The 20,635-nt window shown below is 40.9% G+C and overlaps 1 pseudogene; it reads right to left on the bottom strand.

Annotated features, from left to right (window-relative positions):
• Nucleotides 1-8,296: 8,296 nt before the first annotated feature.
• Nucleotides 8,297-20,635, bottom strand: part of LOC129024245 (alanyl-tRNA editing protein Aarsd1-like) — a 129,451-nt pseudogene continuing 117,112 nt past the window's right edge.

Genomic DNA, 20,635 nt, shown 5'->3' with positions numbered 1-20,635 from the left:
GAGTCAACGCTTAAGGGCTTCCCTGGTCTTTTGTGGGTATGAGTTCTGTCTGGGCTTCTGTATGTGTGCTGTATTTCCCCCCAGTTTACCTGAGATTATTAATATTAAAAACAGTGTCACCCGAGGTTCTTCTCTGAGCCTTAGATATGCCCTTATATTCCTCTACCCACAATCTATTGCTACCAGTCATGTGTGACTCTGTAATACTTCTTCAGTATCGCATGCTGCTGCACCTGCCACTCCCTTCTTCATCTTTCAGCCTAATATTCAAACTATGCACTGCTATCTCTCTGAGCTCCAAGACAGGTAAGACACATACCAGTCCCTTGGACACAGGCAATAACTTTACAATTAGCACTCTGCTTTTTCCATTTTAATGGAGGGGACCAGGGATTGGGCCTCTTTCTTCTGACCATTTTGCTTTGTGCCAGTGAAGTGGTGGAGCAAGGGTGAGTAAAAACACCATGAAATTGCCTACGATTTTGAATATGGCTTTTTCTTGACTGGGCATTTGTTTGTTTGGTTGGTTGTTTCAGTAGTATCTTGTCATCTAAGAAAAGAGAACAAATGAGGGTGGATAGTTGATTAAATCTTGATTTTTCTGACCATGCCTGTTTTATGAATTTGATATGGTAACTATGAAATAGTGTATATAATTGTAAAACAAAACTATTTTTTTTTAAAAAAATCTCTAAAACTCAAAAGAAAGAAAAATGAAATAATTGAATTTAACCATGTGACAGGTTGATGGCTTAACCACTCAGAAAGCTCTTTGAATGACTTTAAAACATAGTAATTTGTCATTTGACTATACATTTTTAACAAGACATATCCTAAGTACAAAAAGAGCTACCAAAACAAAAATGAAACAAATGTAAAAACACTAAAGTGTTTAATTTTGTGGTGTGTGTATATGTGCATGTGTTTGGATAATGGAAATGTGCAACATTGTTAATATCAATAAAATTTGAATTTTCAATTTAAGAGAAAGGAGATACAAAAGTAACATCAATGAGGCTATGCAATCAGTATAATATCATGATGTATATTGTCATCACATATAAATGTATTCACGGGGGCTGCTGGCAATATGACTGAATAGTTACAGCTCCAGTCTTCAGCTCCCAGTGAGACCAATGCAGAAGGCAGATAATTTCTGCATTTTCAACTGAGGTACCCTGTTCATTTCATTGGGACAGGTTAGGCAGTGGGTGCAGCCCATGGAGGGTTAGCAGAAGCAGGATGGGGCGTCACCTCACCCAGGAAGTGCAAGGAACAGGGTAGCCTCCCTTTCCCAGCCAAGGGAAACCATGAGGGACTGTGCTATCCAGCCTAGATACTATGTTTTTCCCACAGTTTTTGCAATTCACAGACCAGGAGATTCCCTCATGTGCCTACACCACCAGGGCCCTGGGTTTCAAGCACAAAACTGGGTGGCTGTTTGGGCAGACACCAAGCTAGCTGTAGGAGTTTGTTTGTTTGTTTGTTTTTCATACCCTAGTGGTGCCTGGAACCCCAGCAAGACAGACCCATTAACTCCCCTGGAAAGGGGGCTGAAGCCAGGGAGACAAGTGGTCTCGCTCAGCAGGTCTCACTCCCACAGAGCCCAGCAAGCTAAGAACCACTGGCTTGAAATTCTTGCTGCCAGCACAGCAGTCTGAAGTCGACCTGAGATGATTGAGCTTGGTGGGGGAAGGGGCGTCCACCATTACTTAGGCTAGAGTAGGTGATTTACCCCTCACAGTGCTAAGGACTAGGTAGAACTCAACACAGCATGACAAAGTGGCTGTGGCCAGACTGCTCCTCTAGATTCCTCTTCACTGGGCAGGGCATCTCTGAAAGAAAGGCAGCAGCCCCAGTCAGGGCTATAAATAAAACTCCCATCTCCCTGAAACAGAGCACTTGGGAGAAGGGGTGGCTGTGGGCACAGCTTCAGTGAACTTAAATGTTTCTGCCTGCCAGCTCTGAAGACAGCAGCAAATCCTGACAAGGAGGGTTCTCCCAGCACAGCACTTGAGTTCTGCTAAGGGACAGACTGCCTCTTCAAGTGGGTCCCTGACCCCCATGCCTCCTGACTGGGAGACACGTCCCAACAGGGGTTGAGAAACACCTCATAAAAGAGAGCTCTGGCTGGCATCAGGCCAGTGCCGCACTGGGATGAAGCTTTCAGAGGAAGGACTAGGCAGCAATCTTTGCTGTTCTGCAGCCTCTGCTGGTGATACCCAGGCAAATTGAGTATAGAGTGGATCTCCAGCAAACTGTAGCAGACCTGAAGAAAGGGGCTTGACTGTTAGGAGGAAAACTAACAAACAGAAACCAATGACATCAACATCAACAAAAAGAACCCCCACACAGAAATCCCATCCAAAGGTCATCATCCTCAAAGATCAAAGGTAGATAAATCCCTGAAGATGAGGAAAAGCCAGCACAAAAATGCTGAAAATTCCAAAAAGCAGAATGCCCCTTCTCCTTCAAATGATCACAAATCCTCTCCAGCAAGGGCAAAAAACTGGACAGGGAATGAGCTTGACAAATTGACAGAAGTAGGCTACAGAAGGTGGATAATAACAAACTCCTCTGACCTAAAGGAATACGTTTTAACCCAATGCAAGGAAGCTAAGAACCTTGACAAAGGTTACAGGAAATGCTAACTAGAATAACCAGTTTAGAGAAAAACGTAAATGACCTGATGAAGCTGAAAACACAGCACGAGAACTTTGTGAAGCATATACAAGAATCAACAGCCAAATTGATAAGTGACAGAAAGGATATCAGAGATTGAACATCAACTTACTGAAATGAGGCATGAAGACAAGATTAGAGAAGAAAGATTGAAACAGAACAAACAAAGCCTCCAAGAAATATGGGACTATGTGAAAAGGCCAAATCTACGGTTGATTGGGGTCCCTGAAAGTGACAGGAAGAATGGAACCAAGTTGGAAAACAGACTTCAGGATATTATCCAGGAGAACTTCCCCAACCTAGCAAGACAGGCCAAGATTCAAATTCAGGAAATACAGAGAACATCACAAAGATACTCGCTGAGAAGAGCAACTCCAAGACACATAATCTTCAGATTCTCCAAGGTTGAAATGAAGAAAAAAATGTTAAGCACAGCCAGAGAGAAAGGTCAGGTTACCTACAAAGGGAAGCCCATCAGACTAATAGCAGATCTCGCTGCAGAAACCCTACAAGCCAGAAGAGAGTGAGGGCCAATATTCAACATTCTTAAAGAAAAGAATTTTCAATCCAGAATTTCATATCCAGCCAAACTAAGTTTCACGAGTGAAGGAGAAATAAAATCCTTTACAGACAAGCAAATGCTATGGGATTTTGTCAGCAGCAGGCCTGCCTTACAAGAGCTCCTGAAGGAAGCACTAAATATGGAAAGAAAAAACCAGTACCAGCCACTGCAAACACACCACATTATAAAGACCAACGACACTATGAAGAAACTGCATCAACTAATGTGCAAAATAACCAGCTAGCATCATAATGACAGGATCAAATTCACACATAACAATATTAACCTTAAATGTAAACAAACTAAATGCCCCAATTAAAAGACACAGACTGGCAAGGTAAATAAAGAGTCAAGACCCATCAGTGTATCCAGTATCCTGTATCCAGAAGACCCATCTCACATTCAAAGACACACATAGGCTCAAAATAAAGGGATGGAGGAATATTTACCAAGGAAATGGACAGCAAAGAAAAGCAGGTTTTGCAATCCTAGTCTCTGATAAAACAGGCTTTAAGCCAACAAAGATTTAAAAAAGACAAAGAAGAGCATTACATAATGGTAAAGGGATCAATGCAAAGAGAAGAGCTAACTATCCTAAATATATATGCACCCAAACAGGAGCACCCAGATTCATAAAAAAAAACTTCTTAGAGACCTACAAAGAGATGTAGACTCCCACACAATAATAGTGGGAGACTTTAACACCCCACTGTCAATAATAGAGAGATCAACAAGACAGAAAATTAACAAGGATATTCAGGATGTGAACTCAGCTCTGGACCAAGTGGATCTCATAGATATCCACAGAACTCTCCACCCCAAATCAACAATATATATTCTTCTCAACACCACATAGCACTTGTTCTAAAATTGACAACATAATTAGAAGTAAAACACTCCTCAGCAAATGCAAAGGAATGGAAATCATAACACGTACCCTCCCAGACCACAGTGCAATCAATTAGAACTCAGAATTAAGAAACTCACTCAAAACCACACAACTACATGGAAACTGAACAACCTTCTCCAGAATAACTACTGGGTGACTAACAAAATTAAGGCAGAAATAACAAAGCTCTTTGAAACCAATGACAACAAAGGACAATGTACTAGAATCTCTGAAACACAGCTAAAGCAGTATTTAGAAGGAAATTTATAGCACTAAATGCCCACATCAGAAATTGGGAAAGTGGGAAAGATCTAAAAGTGGGAAAGAGGGAAAAATCTAAAATCGACAGCATAACATCACAATTAAAAGAACTAGAGAAGCAAGAGCAAACAAATTCAAAAGCTATCAGAAGACAAGAAATAACTAAGATCAGAGCAGAAATGAAAGACATAGAGATATGAAAAGCCCTTCAAAAAATCAATGAATCCAGGAGCTGGTTTTATGAAAAGATTAACAAAATAGATAGACTGCTTGCCAGAACAATAAAGAAGAAAAGAGAGAATAATCAAAGAGATACAATAAAAAATGATAAAAGGGATATCACCACTGATCATACAGATATATAAACTACCATCAGGGGATACTATAAACACCTCTATGCAAGTAAACTAGAAAATCTAGAAGAAATGGATAAATTTCTGGACACGTAACCCCTTCCAAGACCAAACCAGGAAGATGTCAAATCTCTGAATAGACCATTAACAAGTTCTGAAATTTAGGCAGTAATTATTAGCCTACCAACAAAAAAGAGCCCATGACCAGACTGATTCACAGCCAAATTCTACAAGAAGTACAAACAGGAGATGGTACCATTCCCTCTGAAACTATTCCAAACAATAGAAAAGAAGGACTCCTCCTTAACTCATTTTATGAGGCCAGCATCATCCTGATACCAAAACCTGACAGAGACACAACAAAAAAAGAAAATTTCAGGCCAATATCCCTGAAGAACAGCAATGCAAAAATCCTCAAAATACTGGCAAACCTAATCCAGCAGCACATCAAAAAGCTTATCCACCATGATCAAGTCAGCTTCATCCCTGGGATGCAAGGATGGTTCAACATATGCAAATCAATAAATGTAATCCATCACATAAAAAGAACCAATGACAAAAACCACATGATTATCTCAGTAGATGCAGAAAAGGCCTTCAATAAATTCAACACTCTTTTATGCTAAAAACTCTCAATAAACTAGGTATTCATGGAATGTATCTCAAAATAATAAGAGCTATTTATGACAAACCCATAGCCAATATCATACTAAATGGGCAAAAGCTGGAAGCATTCTCTTTGAAAACCGGCACAAGACAAGGATGCTCTCTCTCACCACTCCTATTCAACATAGTGTTGGAAGTTCTGGCCAGAGCAATCAGGCAACAGAAAGAAATAAAGGGTATTCAAATAGGAAGTGAGGAAGTCACATTGTCTCTGCTTGAAGACAACATGATTGTATATTTAGAAAACCCCATCGTCTCAGCCCAAAAACTCCTTAAGCTGATAAACAATTTCAGCGAAGTCTCAGGATACAAAATCAATGTGCAGAAATCACAAGCATTCCTATACAAAAATAATAGTCAAGCAGAGAGCCAAATCATGAGTGAACTCCCATTCACAATTGCTACAAAGAAAATAAAATACCTAGGAATACAATTTGCAAGGGACATGAAGGACCTCTTAAGGAGGACTACAAACCACTGCTCAGGAAATAAGAGAGGACAGAAAAAAATGGAAAAACTTTCCATGGTCATGGATAGGCATAATCAATATCGTGAAAATGGCCATACTGCCCAAAGTAATTTATTGATTCAATGCTATTCCCATCAAGCTACCATTGACTTTCTTCACATAATTAGAAAAAGCTACTTTAAATTTCATTTGGAACCAAAAGAGATCCCATATAGCCAAGACAATCCTAAGAAAAAAGAACAAAGCTGGAGGCCTCATGCTACCTGACTTCAAACTATACTACAAGGCTACAGTAACCAAAACAGCATGGTACTGGTACCAAAACAGATATATAGACCAATGGAACAGAACAGTGGCCTCAGAAATAACACCACACATCTACAATGATCTGACCTTTGACAAACCTGACAAAAACAAGCAATGGGGAAAAGATTCCCTATTTAATAAGTGGTGCTGGGAAAACTGGCTACCCATATGCAGAAAACTGAAACTGGACCCCTTCCTTACACCTTATACAAAAATTAACTCAAGATAAAGACTTAAATATAAAACCTAAAACTATAAAAACCCTAGAAGAAAACCTAGGCAATACCATTCAGGACATAGGCATGGGCAAAGACTTCATGACTAAAACACCAAAAGCAATGGCAACAAAAGCCAAAATTGACAAATGCAATCTAATTAAACTAAAGAGCTTCTGCACAGCAAAAGAAAATATCATCAGAGTGAACAGGCAACCTACAGAATGGGAGAAACTTTTTGCAATCTATCCAGCTGACAAAGGTCTAATATCTAGAATCTACAAGGAACTTAAACAAATTTACAAGAAAAAAACAACCCCATGAAAAAGTGGGTGAAGGATATGAACAGACACTTCTCAAAAGAAGGCATTTATGTAGCAAACAAACATATGAAAAAAAGCTCATCATCACTGTTCATTAGAGAAATGCAATCAAAATTAGAAAATGAGATACCATTTCATGCCAGCTAGAGTGGTGATCATTAAAAAGTCTGGAAGCAACAGATGCTGGCAAGGATGCGGAGAAAGAGGAACAATTTTACAATCCTGGTGGGAGTGTAAATTAGTTCAAACATTATGGAAGACTGCGTGGCGATTCCTCAAGGATCTAGTACCAGAAATACCATTGGATCCACCAATCCCATTACTGGGTATATACCCAAAGGATTATAAATCATTCTACTATAAAGACACATGCACACGTATGTTTATTGCAGCACTGTTCACAATAGCAAAGACTTGGAACCAACCCAAATGCCCATCAATGATAGACTGGGTAACAAAAATATGGTTCATATACAACACGGAATACTATGCAGCCATAAAAAAAGATGAGTTCATGTCCTTTACAGGAACATAAATAAAGCTAGAAACCACCATCCTCAGCAAAGTAACACAGGAACAGAAGACCAAACACCACATGTTCTCACTCATAAGTGGGAGTTGAACAATGAGAACGCATGGACACAGAGAGGGGAACATCACACACCAGGGTTTGTCAGTGGGTGGAGGGAAAGGGGAGGGACAGCATTAGGACAAATACCTAATGCAGGCAGGGCTTAAAACCTAGGTGATGGGTTGATAGGTGCAGCAAATCACCATGGCACATGTATACCTATGTAACAAACCTGCACATTCAGCACATGTATCCCAGAACTTAAAGTAAAATAAAAAAAGTATTCCCTAAAAAATTTCTTGAAATAATTACCAATCCAGTAGGAATGAGCACCCTTAGAGACCCAGATTGGGATCCCTAACTATCTCTTCTCCCCAAAGGAATGAGGGCCTGTTCATCAAATGGCTGATTTCACGGCTAGAATTTATTTTCATATTGAGTACAAGGAGAACAACTATATGCCAATAAGTTGGAAAATCTAGAAGAAACGGACAAATTCCTAGACACATACAACCTACCAAGATTGAACTGGTAGAAATCCAAAACCTCAGCAGACCAATAACAAATGATGAGATTGAAGTCATAATAAAAAGTCTCCCAGGTTAAAAAAAAAAAAAAAAGAAAGAAAAAAAAAAAAGCCTGGGACCCTATGGCTTAATTGCTGAATTCCACCAAACATTTAAAGAACTAATATCAATCCTACTCAACCTCTCTGGAAGGAAGGAAAATATAGTCCAATATCTCTGATGGATATTAATACAAAAATCCTCAACAAAATACTAGCAAACTGAATTCAACAATACATTAGAAAGGTTGTTCATCATGAACAAGTAAGATTTATTCCTGAGACACAAGGTGGTTCAACATACACAAATCAATGTGATACATCAATATCAACAGAATGAAGGATAAAAACCTTAGGATCATTTCAATGGATGCTGAAAAAGCATTTGATAAAATTCAACATCCCTTCATGATAAAAACTCTCAAAAAGCTGGGAATAGAAAGAACATACCTCAACATCATAAAAGCCATATGCAGCAGACCCACAGCTTGTATCATACTGAATGGTGAAAAACGAATGCCTTTCCTCTAAGATCTGGAACACAACCAGGATGCCCACTATCGCCACTGTTATTCACCATAGTACTGGAAGTCCTAGGAAGAGCAATGAGTCAAGACAAAGATGTAAAGGGCTTCCAAATTTGAAAGGAAGGAGTCAAATTATCCTTGTTTGCAGATGACATGATCTTATAGTTGGAAAAACCTAGACTTCACCAAAAACTATTAGAATTGATAAACAAATTCAGTAAAATTACAGGATAGAAAATTAACATACAAAAAACAGTAGCACTTCTTTTTTTCAAGTCAATCTATTTAATTATCCAAAAGACTCCTTCTGTGGTAAGAGGAGGTGAGCACCCTGAGCCCTCACTTCCTAGCACTCTGTGTGCTGATGTAGTTCTGGAGAAGTGATAGCACCTCTGCCTGCTGGCTCATGTTGGTGACTTTGCCCTGAAAGCAGCCTTTCTTCCCTGCTCCTTTGCCTTCTAGGACCTCATCCACCCTGGGCCCCAGGGTCTCCATGGTCTCAGGTGGCCCTGCCAGTAAAAAGAGCCCAGCACCTTTCTCATCACCCATGGTTAAGAACAGGAAGGAATCCTCTGACCCAATCTCATTGGCAACGATATTCATGAACTATGAATCACCCTCCTTCCTGTGTAATATGACCACATCCCCTGAGTCTGGGTTGGTCCTGAGGCTATGGGCAATGTGCACAGCTGAGTCTCTGAGCAGATTCAGGTTGTTCTTCTGCAGGAGCTTGGTAGAGTTCTGGAACTTTTTCTTTTTTATTTTATTTTATTTTATTTATTTATTTATTTTGAGACAGAGTCTTGCTCTGTCGCCCAGGCTGGAGTGCAGTGGCATGATCTCAGCTCACTGCAAATTCCACCTCCTGGGTTCACGCCATTCTCCTGCCTCAGCCTCCCAAGTAGCTAGGACTACAGGCGCCCGCCACACGCCCGGCTAATTTTTTATATTTTTAGTAGAGACAGGGTTTCACTGTGTTAGCCAGGATGGTCTCGATCTCCTGACCTCGTGGTCTGCCCGCCTTGGCTTCCCAAAGTGCTGGGATCACAGGCACAAGCCACTACGCCCGGCCACATTCTGGAGCTTTTTCACTGCTTCCATGTGATCCTCTGCTCCACACTTAAGCAGAGTGATTCAGTGCTTTTTCAGTTTCATGACTTCTCTTCATCCATTTCAGCATCTGGTTCCCAGACCGAAATATCAGTTTGATTTTATTCCTTTTCCTCTTCTCAGTGCCTAGAATCTTAATGACTGGAAAGTCACGGAGATTGCTCATGGGGATCCCACAGCACATGTTAGAATCAACACCCTTGATGGTAACAATTCCAATGGGCCCAGCATGATCATCTGGCAGGCCCCAGCCTCTCACCTGCTCCGCCTCAGAATCATTCAGGCTCAGTTCTCATACTTTGTTGAGCAGCTGATCTCTGATATTTTTATTGACACTCTTTTCAGTGGCATTTATTTTCTCTGCATTCACAGAGGGGCTTTCCAGCATCACACTCCGAAATCTCCCTAACTCCCATGATGTTGTCTTTAACTCAAATAGATAATCAGCAACTGCTGTGATGAGATGCTGCCCTTAATGCTGCTACATGTGGTCAAACCTCCACTCCCAGTCTACCCAGACCAGGACTTGGCTTCCAGGATCCAGGGGTGTCTGTGTGAAATGATCAGCCTGGGCCCCCGAGTGGGTCACTCCCAGCACAGAGATGTCATTGTACCACCGTCATCAGGCTGTCTTCTGTCCTCAGGGAAAAGCAGCCTGTCTTCCAGCACCATGTGAAAACTGCTCAGCACTTATTTCTTGTCATTGCTCCCTTCTGTCTGCAGCTCTGTGGGATCACAGGAGATTATGGTGGTGGTGGACTCCCAGGCATTGCTATTCTGCTGACACCAGAACACCATCATGGCCATCTCTGAGGCATCAGTAGTGTTTCTATATGCCAAAAGTGAACAATCTGAAAAAGATATTAAAAAGTAATCTCATTTACAATAGCCACACATAAAATTAAATACCTAGGAATTAACCAAAGAAGTTAAATATCTCTATAATGAAAACTATAAAACACTGATGAATGAAATTGATGAGATCACCAAAAATGAAAAAATATTCCATGTTCATGGATTGGAAGAATCAATATTGTTAAAATGTCCATACTACCCAAAGCAATCTACAGATTCAGTGCAATCCCTATAAAAATACCAATGACATTCTTCACAGAAATAGGATCCTAAAATTTATACAGAACCACAAAGACCCAGAATAGCCAAAGCTATCCTAAGCAAAAAGAACAAAACTGGAGGAATCACATTACCTGACTTTAAATAATACTACAGAGCTTTGTAACCAAAACAGCATGGTACTGGCGTAAAAGCAGACACACAGACCAATGGAACAGTATAGACAACACAGAAACAAATCCACACACAAACAGTGAACCCATTTGTGACAAAAGTGCCAAGAATATGCACTGGGGAAAACACAGTCTTTACTCCACAAGCACAAGCAACCAAAGCAAAAATGGACAAATGGGATTACGTCAAGTTTAAAAGCTTCTGCACAGCAAAAGATACTATCAACCAAGTGAATAGACACCCCAAAGAATGGGAGAAAATATTTGCAAACTACCCATCTGACAACGGATTCATAACCAGGATTTATGAGGAGCTCAAAGAACTCTACTGGAGAAAATCTAGTAATTCCAGTCAAAAATGGGCAAAATATTTGAATAGGCATTTCTCAAGAGAAGACATACATATTGCAAAGAGGCATATGAAAATGTGCTCAACATCATTGATCATTAGAGAAATGCAAATCAAAACTACAATGAGATCATCTCACCCAGTTAAAATGGCTTATATGCATAAGCCAGGTAATAACAAATGCTGGCTAGGATGTGTATATTGTGGCCATCTGCTGGCTATGTGCTGGCTAGGATGTGTACATTGTGTACATGTGCTGGCTAGGATGTGTACATTGGTGGGAATGTGAATTAGTACAACCTCTATGGAGAACAGTTTTCAGGTTCCTAAGAAGACAAAAAATATTGAACTACCATATGATCGAGAAATCCCTGTGCTTGGTATATACCCAAAAGAAAGAAAATCAGTATATCAAAGAGATATCTGCGTGCCTATGTTTGTTGCAGCAGTGTTTACAAGAGCTAAGATTTGGAAGCAACGTAAGTGTTCAACAGATGAATGGGTAAAGAACATGTGGTACATATACACAATGGAGTACTATTCATCCATAAAAAAGAATGAGATCCAGTCATTTGCAACAACATGGATGGAACTGTAGATCATTACATTAAGTGAAATAAGCCAGGCACAGAAAAACAAACATTTCATGTTCTCATTTACTTGTGGGATCTAAAAATCAAAACAATTGAACTCGTGGAGATAAAGAGTAGAAGAATGGTTACCAGAGGCTGGGAAGGGTATTGGGGGCATGTGGGGGAGGTGGGGATGTTTTAGGGGTACAAGTAATAATTAGAAAGAATGAATAAGAACTACTATTTGATAGCACAACAGGGTGACTATAGTCAATAATAACTTAATTGTACATTTTAAAACAACTTAAAGAGTGTGATTGGATTGTTTGTAACTCAAAGGATAAATGCTTGAGGGGATGGATATTTCATTCTCCATGATGTGCTTATTTCACATTGCATGCCTGTATCACATCTCATGTACCCAATAAATACATACCTCTACTATGTGCCCACAATTTTTTTCCAAACTATTGCATTTATTATAAACAAGGGTGCAGACCCTAGACTCTCAGAAACACAACAGATACGAAGCTGAGACAGCTCTGGTGAAACAATAACTGAGAGACAGGGAACACCGAGGTATTCATGTCTGCCATCCAGGACCCCACACCCCACCTTTGGTCCAGATGGCCCCTTGGCCCAGGTGTTCCTGCTGCCAGAACACACTGGACTGGGGTACAGGAGTTGCATATTCCATGAGGCTGGTGTCAGGGGAAGCAGGGACTCACAGTTGCCAGGTTTTCCCTCTTCTCCTGGCCAATTTCCCTCCACAACCCAGGGGTTTCAGTCTCACATCAACTATCACATTTTAAAACAGAAAACAGGCAAAATGTTTGGTTAAAATAAAATGAAAACACTGCAGGGAGGAGACCTGAGTGTGCTGGTGGACAGAGCACCCTGTTCACCTGTGGGAAGGGCAGGGCCAGCAAGGGCAGGAGAGCGCCCTGTGGGTAGCTAGGCTGTGTGTGTGGCCCTCCAGGTGGTCCTAGGGAGGATGCAGGGACAGGAACAGTCCAGGTAGACAGCTATCAGGTAAGCAGGGCTCTGCCTGAGGTGTTCTGGCATCAGGAGGCTGCCTGACCCCCAATGGGCATGACACAGGCTCCAGGGAGCAATGGGACATCTGCCCAAAGGATCAAAGCCCAACTTGGTCAGATCCCAAGCTTCACTTGCATCATGTCCCTGGCTCTGCAAAGGGTACCCCCAACTCTGGGGACAAACCATGCCCTTAAGCAGCAGCTGGCTACGTTGCCAAAACCAGGACACATCTGTATCATACTCACAGAAAGCTGCACCATCCTGGTGTGACAGGCCACACTTGGTCACCCTAGGGTAAGCTGGAAAAGAACTCCAGATGTGCCATGGAGACCCCCCACCTCTCAGGGGCTACCTCACAGGGTGCTCCGCACCCCTTTCTTTGAGTTTGGCTTGAGATTTTAGGAAGCATAATTTCAGGTGAGGAAGAGAAGAAAGTCTGGTCCCAGCCCACTCTGGCAAGGATCGTTCCCCACCTCATCAGCATCAAAGGAAGCCACATATACAGGCAGGACACACACAGCACGCACGGGGCGTAAGGAACCGTGCCTGCACACCACTCACACACACAACGTAACCTAGTGGCAGCCGGAGAGGCCGGGGCACGCTCCGCTCCGGGAGCCGCCTTCGGGGCACATATGTAGGCCAGGTTGTAAGGAGGCTGGCTCCTGGGGTATGGCGCGGTTGCTCCTCCAGCCAGGGTCTCGTGGTAGGCCGGTGGGCCCATGGGCTGGGCCGAGTAAGGTGGTGGGTACTGTGTTGGGTAGGGTGCTGCTGGCATCCCTGGCTGGGGGAGCATGGGGTAGTAGCCCTGGTAGCTCGATCCAGGGTAGCTGGGCGGCACACTTGGAGGCTGAGTGTAAGGGGCGTGCACCACAGTGGTGAACGTGATGCTGGTGACAACCGGACGTGGTTGGCGGCACATCTTGTACAGGCAGCAGCAGGAGCAGGTGAAGCAAATGATGATAGTGATGACAGACAGCACAAAGATGGTCAGGCTGATGGCCACCCATAGCTCCAAACCCCATGTTAGCCTCTGCCTTCACCCAGGGGCCTCCTGCACCCCTGGACTTCCCCTCTTTCCATCATGAGCCACTCAGTTTCGATTTCCTCCCCTTTCAGAGAAAAGGAAAGCAAATCTCCCCCCACAAAATTTTTTAAAAAATAATACAAGGAAAGTATCAGGCGGGGCGTGGTGGCTCATGCCTGTAATCCCAGCGCTTTGGGAGGCCAAGGCAGGCAGATCACTTGAGGTTAGGAGTTCGAGACCAGCCTGGCCAACATGGAGAAACCCCATCTCTACTAAAAGTACAAAAATTAGCCGGGCATGGTGGCAGGTACCTGTAATCCTAGCTACTTGGGAGGCTGGGGCAGGAGAATCGCTTGAACTCGGGAGGCGGAGGTTGTAGTGAGCCGAGATTGCACCACTGCACTCCAGCCTAGCAACAGAGTTAAGACTCCATCTCAAAAAAAAAAAAAAAAAAAAGGCATCAAAGACCACTGGGTCATGTCAAAGAGACTCAGAAGTCAATTTGATGAAAATCTCACAGGCCAAATGTGGGACAATCTGAGCATCAATAAAAATCATAACTGCAATGAACTGTAAACATAAAATATGTCTCACACAAAGATTTCATATTGATATTTGCAAAAAAAGTAATGTTCCTGTTGGTTGAATTGTGTCTCCCAAAAACATTCACATGTTGAAGTTTGGCTCAGTGGTACATGCCTATAGTCCCAGCTACTCAAAAGGCTGAAGCAGGAGGATAAAGTCCAGAGGTTCAAGGCTGTAGTGAGTTATAATCATGCCAGTGAATAGCCACTACACACTAGCCTGAGCAACATACTGAAACTCTGTCTCTAAAAAAGAGTCCAAATGTTGAAGTCCTAACCCTCAAAACCTGAATGTGACAATAATTAAAGTTAGGATTTTTGAAATGGTAATTAAAATAAAATGAGAAGCATGTTAGTAGAAGCCTTGATTCCTTTGAAGTGACTATTGGTAGAAATATGGACATTAAAATGATTTTGGTGAAGGCTCAGAAAGAAAAGAGAAGAGCTGTAAAGACAGAAAGCTTCTGTCGTCTTATGGAGTATATATATCATCATGAACGTCATATGGTAAAAATATGAATGTTTAAGGTTCTGGTGCGGTCCCAAACAGAAATGAGGAACATGTTATTGGAAACGGGAGGAAAGGTTATTCTTGTTATAAAGTAGCAAAGAACTTGGACAAATTGTGTTCTAGTGTTTGGTGGAAAGTAGAATTTGTAAGTAATGAAGGGATATTTAGCTGAGGAGATTTCTAAGCCAAGTGTCAAAGACCTGACCTGGCTTCTTTTTGCTGCTTTATAGTAAAATGTGAGAGAAGAGAATTAATTTGAGGAATGAATTGTTAAGTAAAAAGGAACCAGACTTGAAGATTTGGGAAATTCCCATCCTATTCATATTGCAAAACTTAGAAAGTGTGTTCTGGAGAGAACATCAAGGACATGGCTGGAAAACAATTTACTAAAGATATTACATGTGCAATTCATAGATCCAATGAACAGCTCGGCAGAATCCAGGAATAGACAGGCAGTTGTCTAGGAAATATATGTCGATGACTCTCATCTGATTTTGTACCCCCTTTGAATTGCACAGGAGGCCCAAAAGGGTTTTGAGAATTTTGTACCAGCAGAAATGCTGCTAGCTTGGACTGAAGGGGACAGAGATGGGATAAAATGAAGGAAGGCTGTTGGACTTCTGGAATTCTACAGAATGGGCCAATAGAGCTATCCAGCTGTAAACATGTCTTATCCTTCAAGAAAAGAGAAGAATAACCCAAAGGTAGATCAGAGGTCAGCAGGACTGTCACTTCTCCCTTGGGCCCAGAGGCACAGGCCTAGGGAATGTGGCTGTATCCTCCAGATTTCATCTAGCCAGGCATCTGCTTGTGAGTGCCAGAGGGTGTGGGTCTGTTTTCTAGGGCTGAGGTGAGTAGGGCTGCTTTCCAGAGCTGAGAAGGCTTGGCCACCACCTGGGTGGGCTCAGAGGACAGAACACTGAGCCAAAGAAATTTATTCTTGAGCCTTAAAATCTAATGGAATTTTCCCTGTTCGGGTTTGAATTTGCTTGCAATCCATGATCCTTTTTTTTCTCATTTTTTCTCCTTGAAATAGTAATTTCTATCCTATGTCTGTTCTACTATTGTATTTTTAAAGCAGATAACCTGTCTGGTTTTACTGGTGTTCAGATGGAGAGGAATTTTGCCTCAGGATGAATCATACCTCAAGTCACTCATATTTGATTTAGATGACATTTATATAAGATTTTGGTGCTGAAATGTGGGGTGCTGCTTTAAAAATATAGAAGTGCCTTTTGAATTGGGTAATATGTAGGTGCTGGTAGAGTTTTGAGGAACAGAGTGCAGACAGTGTGAAGGCACAGGGAGAAGATGGCCATTTCTAAACCTGAAAATTCTTCCCTGATGGCCCCTCAGGAGGAACTAACTCTGCTGACAACTTGATTTCAGGCTTCTAGCCTCCATAACTGTGAGAAAATAAATTTCTGTTGTTTAAAGCTACCCAGTCTGTGGTACTTTGTTATGACAGCCCTTGCAAATTAATAAATGTCCTTTGGAAGATGATAGAGATCAATACATTGTTTGGAAAGCTGATTTTCAAAAAGGTAAAGAGAGAAGCATTTATTTTGACTTCCTATACAAACTGTACCTCAAGTTAAACAAAGCATCTGTACTTTTAAATTTTTTTTATGGAGCACAGTGACTGTTCACAGGTGTGATCATAGCATACTGCAGCCTTGAACTCCTGGTCTAAAGAAATTTTTTTGCTTTTGCATCCTGAGTAGCTTGGACTACAGGTGTGTGTCACCATGCCTAGCTTATATTTTGTAAGAAACATAGAGCCAGGGGAACATGTTAAATGACATCATTGAAACTCAATCAGCAAAATCCAGACTCTGGAAAAGTCTAAACAATAATTGACTATATTTCTTCAACGAATAATTTGCAAAGAATAAGAAAAATAAGAGAACGAGGGGGAACTTAGAGAGTTAAAGAGGCTTAAGAGATATATTAACAAAATGCAAAACAAGTACACGTAAGGTGCTTTGGGTACAGCTTGTGTGCATGTCAAATCATGTCTTCTTTTAATCGAGTCACTGCTGTGGTGACCAGTTCTATGCAAGCGTAATCTGACAAGGCCTTGCATTGGCCCAATGCAGTGTATATCTTGCTTCTTGCACAGGAGCTTCTCTGATGCCAAATCACTGGGCAAATTACAGACCAGTGGGCAGTCAGACATGTGCAAATAGGATGTGTGGCAGAATTAAGTCACGTGGGATTATCTTGACTAATAAGGGAATGGGAGATGTTGGCTAAATCCTTCCCTCTTATTGTCCTTCAACTAGACAGTTCTGAGATATATTTCATAATGCAACTCAGAAGGTCCCCAAGATTATATACCTGTTATCAGTTGTATGGTAACTAAAATTTGGAATTATTCCTTGTACTGGCTTTCCTTCCTTTTTAAAATACTCCTATATACTTCATTTCTACTCTTGGGATCAGTTCCCAAATAAATTACCCCACAGAGCTTTTGTCTGTTTGGGGTGGTGTTTTAAAATATGGCTTTTATTATTATTTAAGTAGGTAAGACCAACAAATCAGGAAATCCCTGCCATTGAAAAGATTGTTATACTCACAGATCACAAGAAGAGGCATGCCACACCGTCGGGGGTCACCCAGGAAAGCACCAGTGTCAGTCAGGAGGCAGAGGGTGAGGCAAGAATGTGGGCAAGAGCCTTTATTGTGGTTTCTGAGGGAAGGAATAGGCAAATAAAGTAAGCAGGTTTAGAATTAGCTAGTTTGAATAATTTTAGCAGGCTCTACAGCTTAAGGAGCTTTTCCTAGTTGTCTGATACCTGACCTGGGGGTGATTTGGGCAGGTAAATAGTGGCCCTGTGCCTGAGAAGCCAATAAAGGAGGTGATTGAGGATATGGACTCTGGAGTGGTTGGTTTGCATATGAAAGACACTTTCATAATCCAGTTGTTTACTGTCTCTAGAAATTGGCTAATCCTGGGAGGAGCAATCCCTCCAAGGTCAGCACTGCCTCAAGATGTCAAAGCATCAGAATATAGAAAATTAAAGACATGGTTAATACAATTGAATACAATTGGCCCTGTGATACTTTGATATCATATTAAAAACATATTGGGATGATGATAGAGACTATATGGTAGGACATATGTTATCCCAAACGGCATAGAAAACATTTTATAATGGGAATCAAAAGAAAGGAATGCAAGTAGAAGTATTAAATATAAGAGTCTTTATAGGCTGGACCATGATTAAGTTTCTCATTTATATGGCATTAACCAAAAAAAGTAGATCTGAAATTTCTGAGATCTCTAACAATATCTTGTTGGAGTTGTAAAGTGTATTAAAGTTTATATATATGTATGATTATATATTTATTTATATATACATATGTATGTGTATATATATCACATATACACATATAAATGTGTGTATGACAGATATAGATACACACATATATACATATATATAAACAGTAATATCTTGGTGTATTTCTTGGGTCAAAGTGAAGAGTCAAACAGTTATGTTGCTGCAGGCAGGTTATGAACTGATAAGTTAGTAAAGTATATGTAGATATTAGTAGTATTTTTGTGTGACCAAGGGGAAAGGGTGATTGCTATGGTAGTGATTGGAGAAGAAGGGCAGGATGTAAAGCTGGAGGTGGAGAAGGAGAGGGCACAGTAGAGTGAGTGGTCCCCTCTCTAGGGAGTCAAGGAGTTGACTGATACATGACAGGTCCTTCTGGGGAAAATAATGATCTCCATTAATTTTTAGAGAGGTACAGATAGTAGTAACCTCTCCTAGATTTCATATATATGTAACCTCCATGTACTTAAAAACACATTATATATGAGACTGCTATAGTTCGGATGTTTGTCCCATCCTAATCACATGGTGAAATTTGATCCTCAATGTTAGAGGTGAGGCTTAGTGGGTGGCGTGTGGATTACCTCCCTTGGGTGTGAGTAAATTCTTGTTCAATTATTTCCCACCACAGCTCGTTGTTAAAAAGAGTCTGGTACCTTCCTTCTTGAAACAGGCAGGCTGGTTGGTTTCCTGTTTTAATATGGTCTGGAGAAAAAGGATAAAAACCTCTCACTCAAGATCTAGCTTATGTGACCCTCAACCAGTCAGTAACAAAAAACCCAAGAAATAATTATCGCAAGTTTCTGTTTCAGGGGTCTAGAGACTTCCCTGGAGTACCTGCATGTGCAGATAGACTTAAACTCCAACCTATAGTTAACTCTTCCTCATTTTTAATGCTAAAAATCATGCCCAAGGGTGATTTAAAATGCTAATGCTATATACAATGTATGAAGAAGCATGTTGAGCCACTGCACAAACACTAGAAAAACCTCTCCTATATATGCCCTGATGTAACCCTTCCCTCTAGAAAGATCCGATAAAACTAACTCAGACACTTCCATTGTGGAGCAGCCTATTTCTATTTGTAAATGAGGAATGTGTTGCCATCAGAACACAAAAAGGACTAAAAGATGTTGGACTTGTAGATTCTAAATGAATATATCAAATGAATCTCCTTGGAGGATGATGTTATACCTGTGATCCTGGTAAAAGGTGAAAGTAGTTAGGCTCTCATCTGCAAAGATTGTGTGCAATGGCAAAGCTGTTTAGGTACCCCATGGGTAGCCTGAAGAAGAGTGTTGTGTTCCTTTGGAGATGAAGGCAAACTGTGGTGAGATGCTGTTGAAATAGGCACTGAACAGAACATATTAGCCAAATACGTAATAGCAAAATATTTATCAGTTGTTGATTGGATAGAATCAGTAATTTTTGTAATATTGGGTATTTGGGGGCCTTAATGGATGAGACCACAGATTGTAATAATCCATCCTGAGATGCCATCAGGTGTATTTGTGTATCTATGTATCTATGCCAAATAAATGTATTTTTAATTTTCTTGTTAAGAACAAGAAAATTCAGCTGTCAAATCAAGAAGCAGTGGAGATAATCACCTCTTTATTAATTAGGTTTTTTACATTGTGGTAAAATATACATAATATAAAACTTACTATCTTAAAACCATTTTTAAGTTTCCAGTTCAGTAGTTGTAAGTTCATTTCCATTGTGGTACAACCAATCTTTTGCAAAATTGAAACCCTATACCCAATAAACAAGACTCCCATTTCCCCCTCCTTTCAGCCTCTAGAAACCACCCCTCTACTTTTTGTTTGTATGAATTTACTCTAGGTACCTCATATAACTGTATACAGTATTTATCTTTTTATTATTGGTATATTTCACTTAGCCTAATGTCCTCAAGGTTCATCCATGTGTCAAAATTTTCTCCCTCTTTAAGGCTGAATAATATTCCATTGTATTTATATACAACATCTTGTTTATTTATTAATCAATTAATGTACACTGGGTTGCCACCATCTTTTGTGTATTGTGAATAATGTTGCTATGAACATGGGTGTGCAAATATCTGCTTGAGTCCCTGCCTTCACTTCCTTGGAATATACACTGAGAAGTGGAATTACTGGACCATATAGTAATTCTGTTTTTAATTTTTTTTTTTTTTTTTTTTTGAGACAGAGTCTCCAGCCCAGGCTGGAGTACAATGGCATGATCATAGCTCACTGTAACCTCGAACTCCTGGGCTCAAGTGATCTCTGCCTCAGCCTCCTGAGTAGCTAGGACTACCGGTATGCGGCACCATGACTGGCTAATTTTTTTTATTTTTATTATTTTTGTAGAGACAGGGTCTCACTATGTTGCCCAGACTTCTCTCGAATTCTTGGCCTCAAGTGATCCTTTCACCTCTGTCCCCTAAAGCACTTGGATTACAGGTGTGAGCTATTCCTGGCCA

The sequence above is a fragment of the Pongo pygmaeus genome, chromosome X (assembly GCF_028885625.2).
Source record: "Pongo pygmaeus isolate AG05252 chromosome X, NHGRI_mPonPyg2-v2.0_pri, whole genome shotgun sequence".
In the NCBI taxonomy this organism is placed as follows: domain Eukaryota; kingdom Metazoa; phylum Chordata; class Mammalia; order Primates; family Hominidae; genus Pongo; species Pongo pygmaeus.
This window is presented reverse-complemented; position numbering and strand designations above follow the sequence as displayed.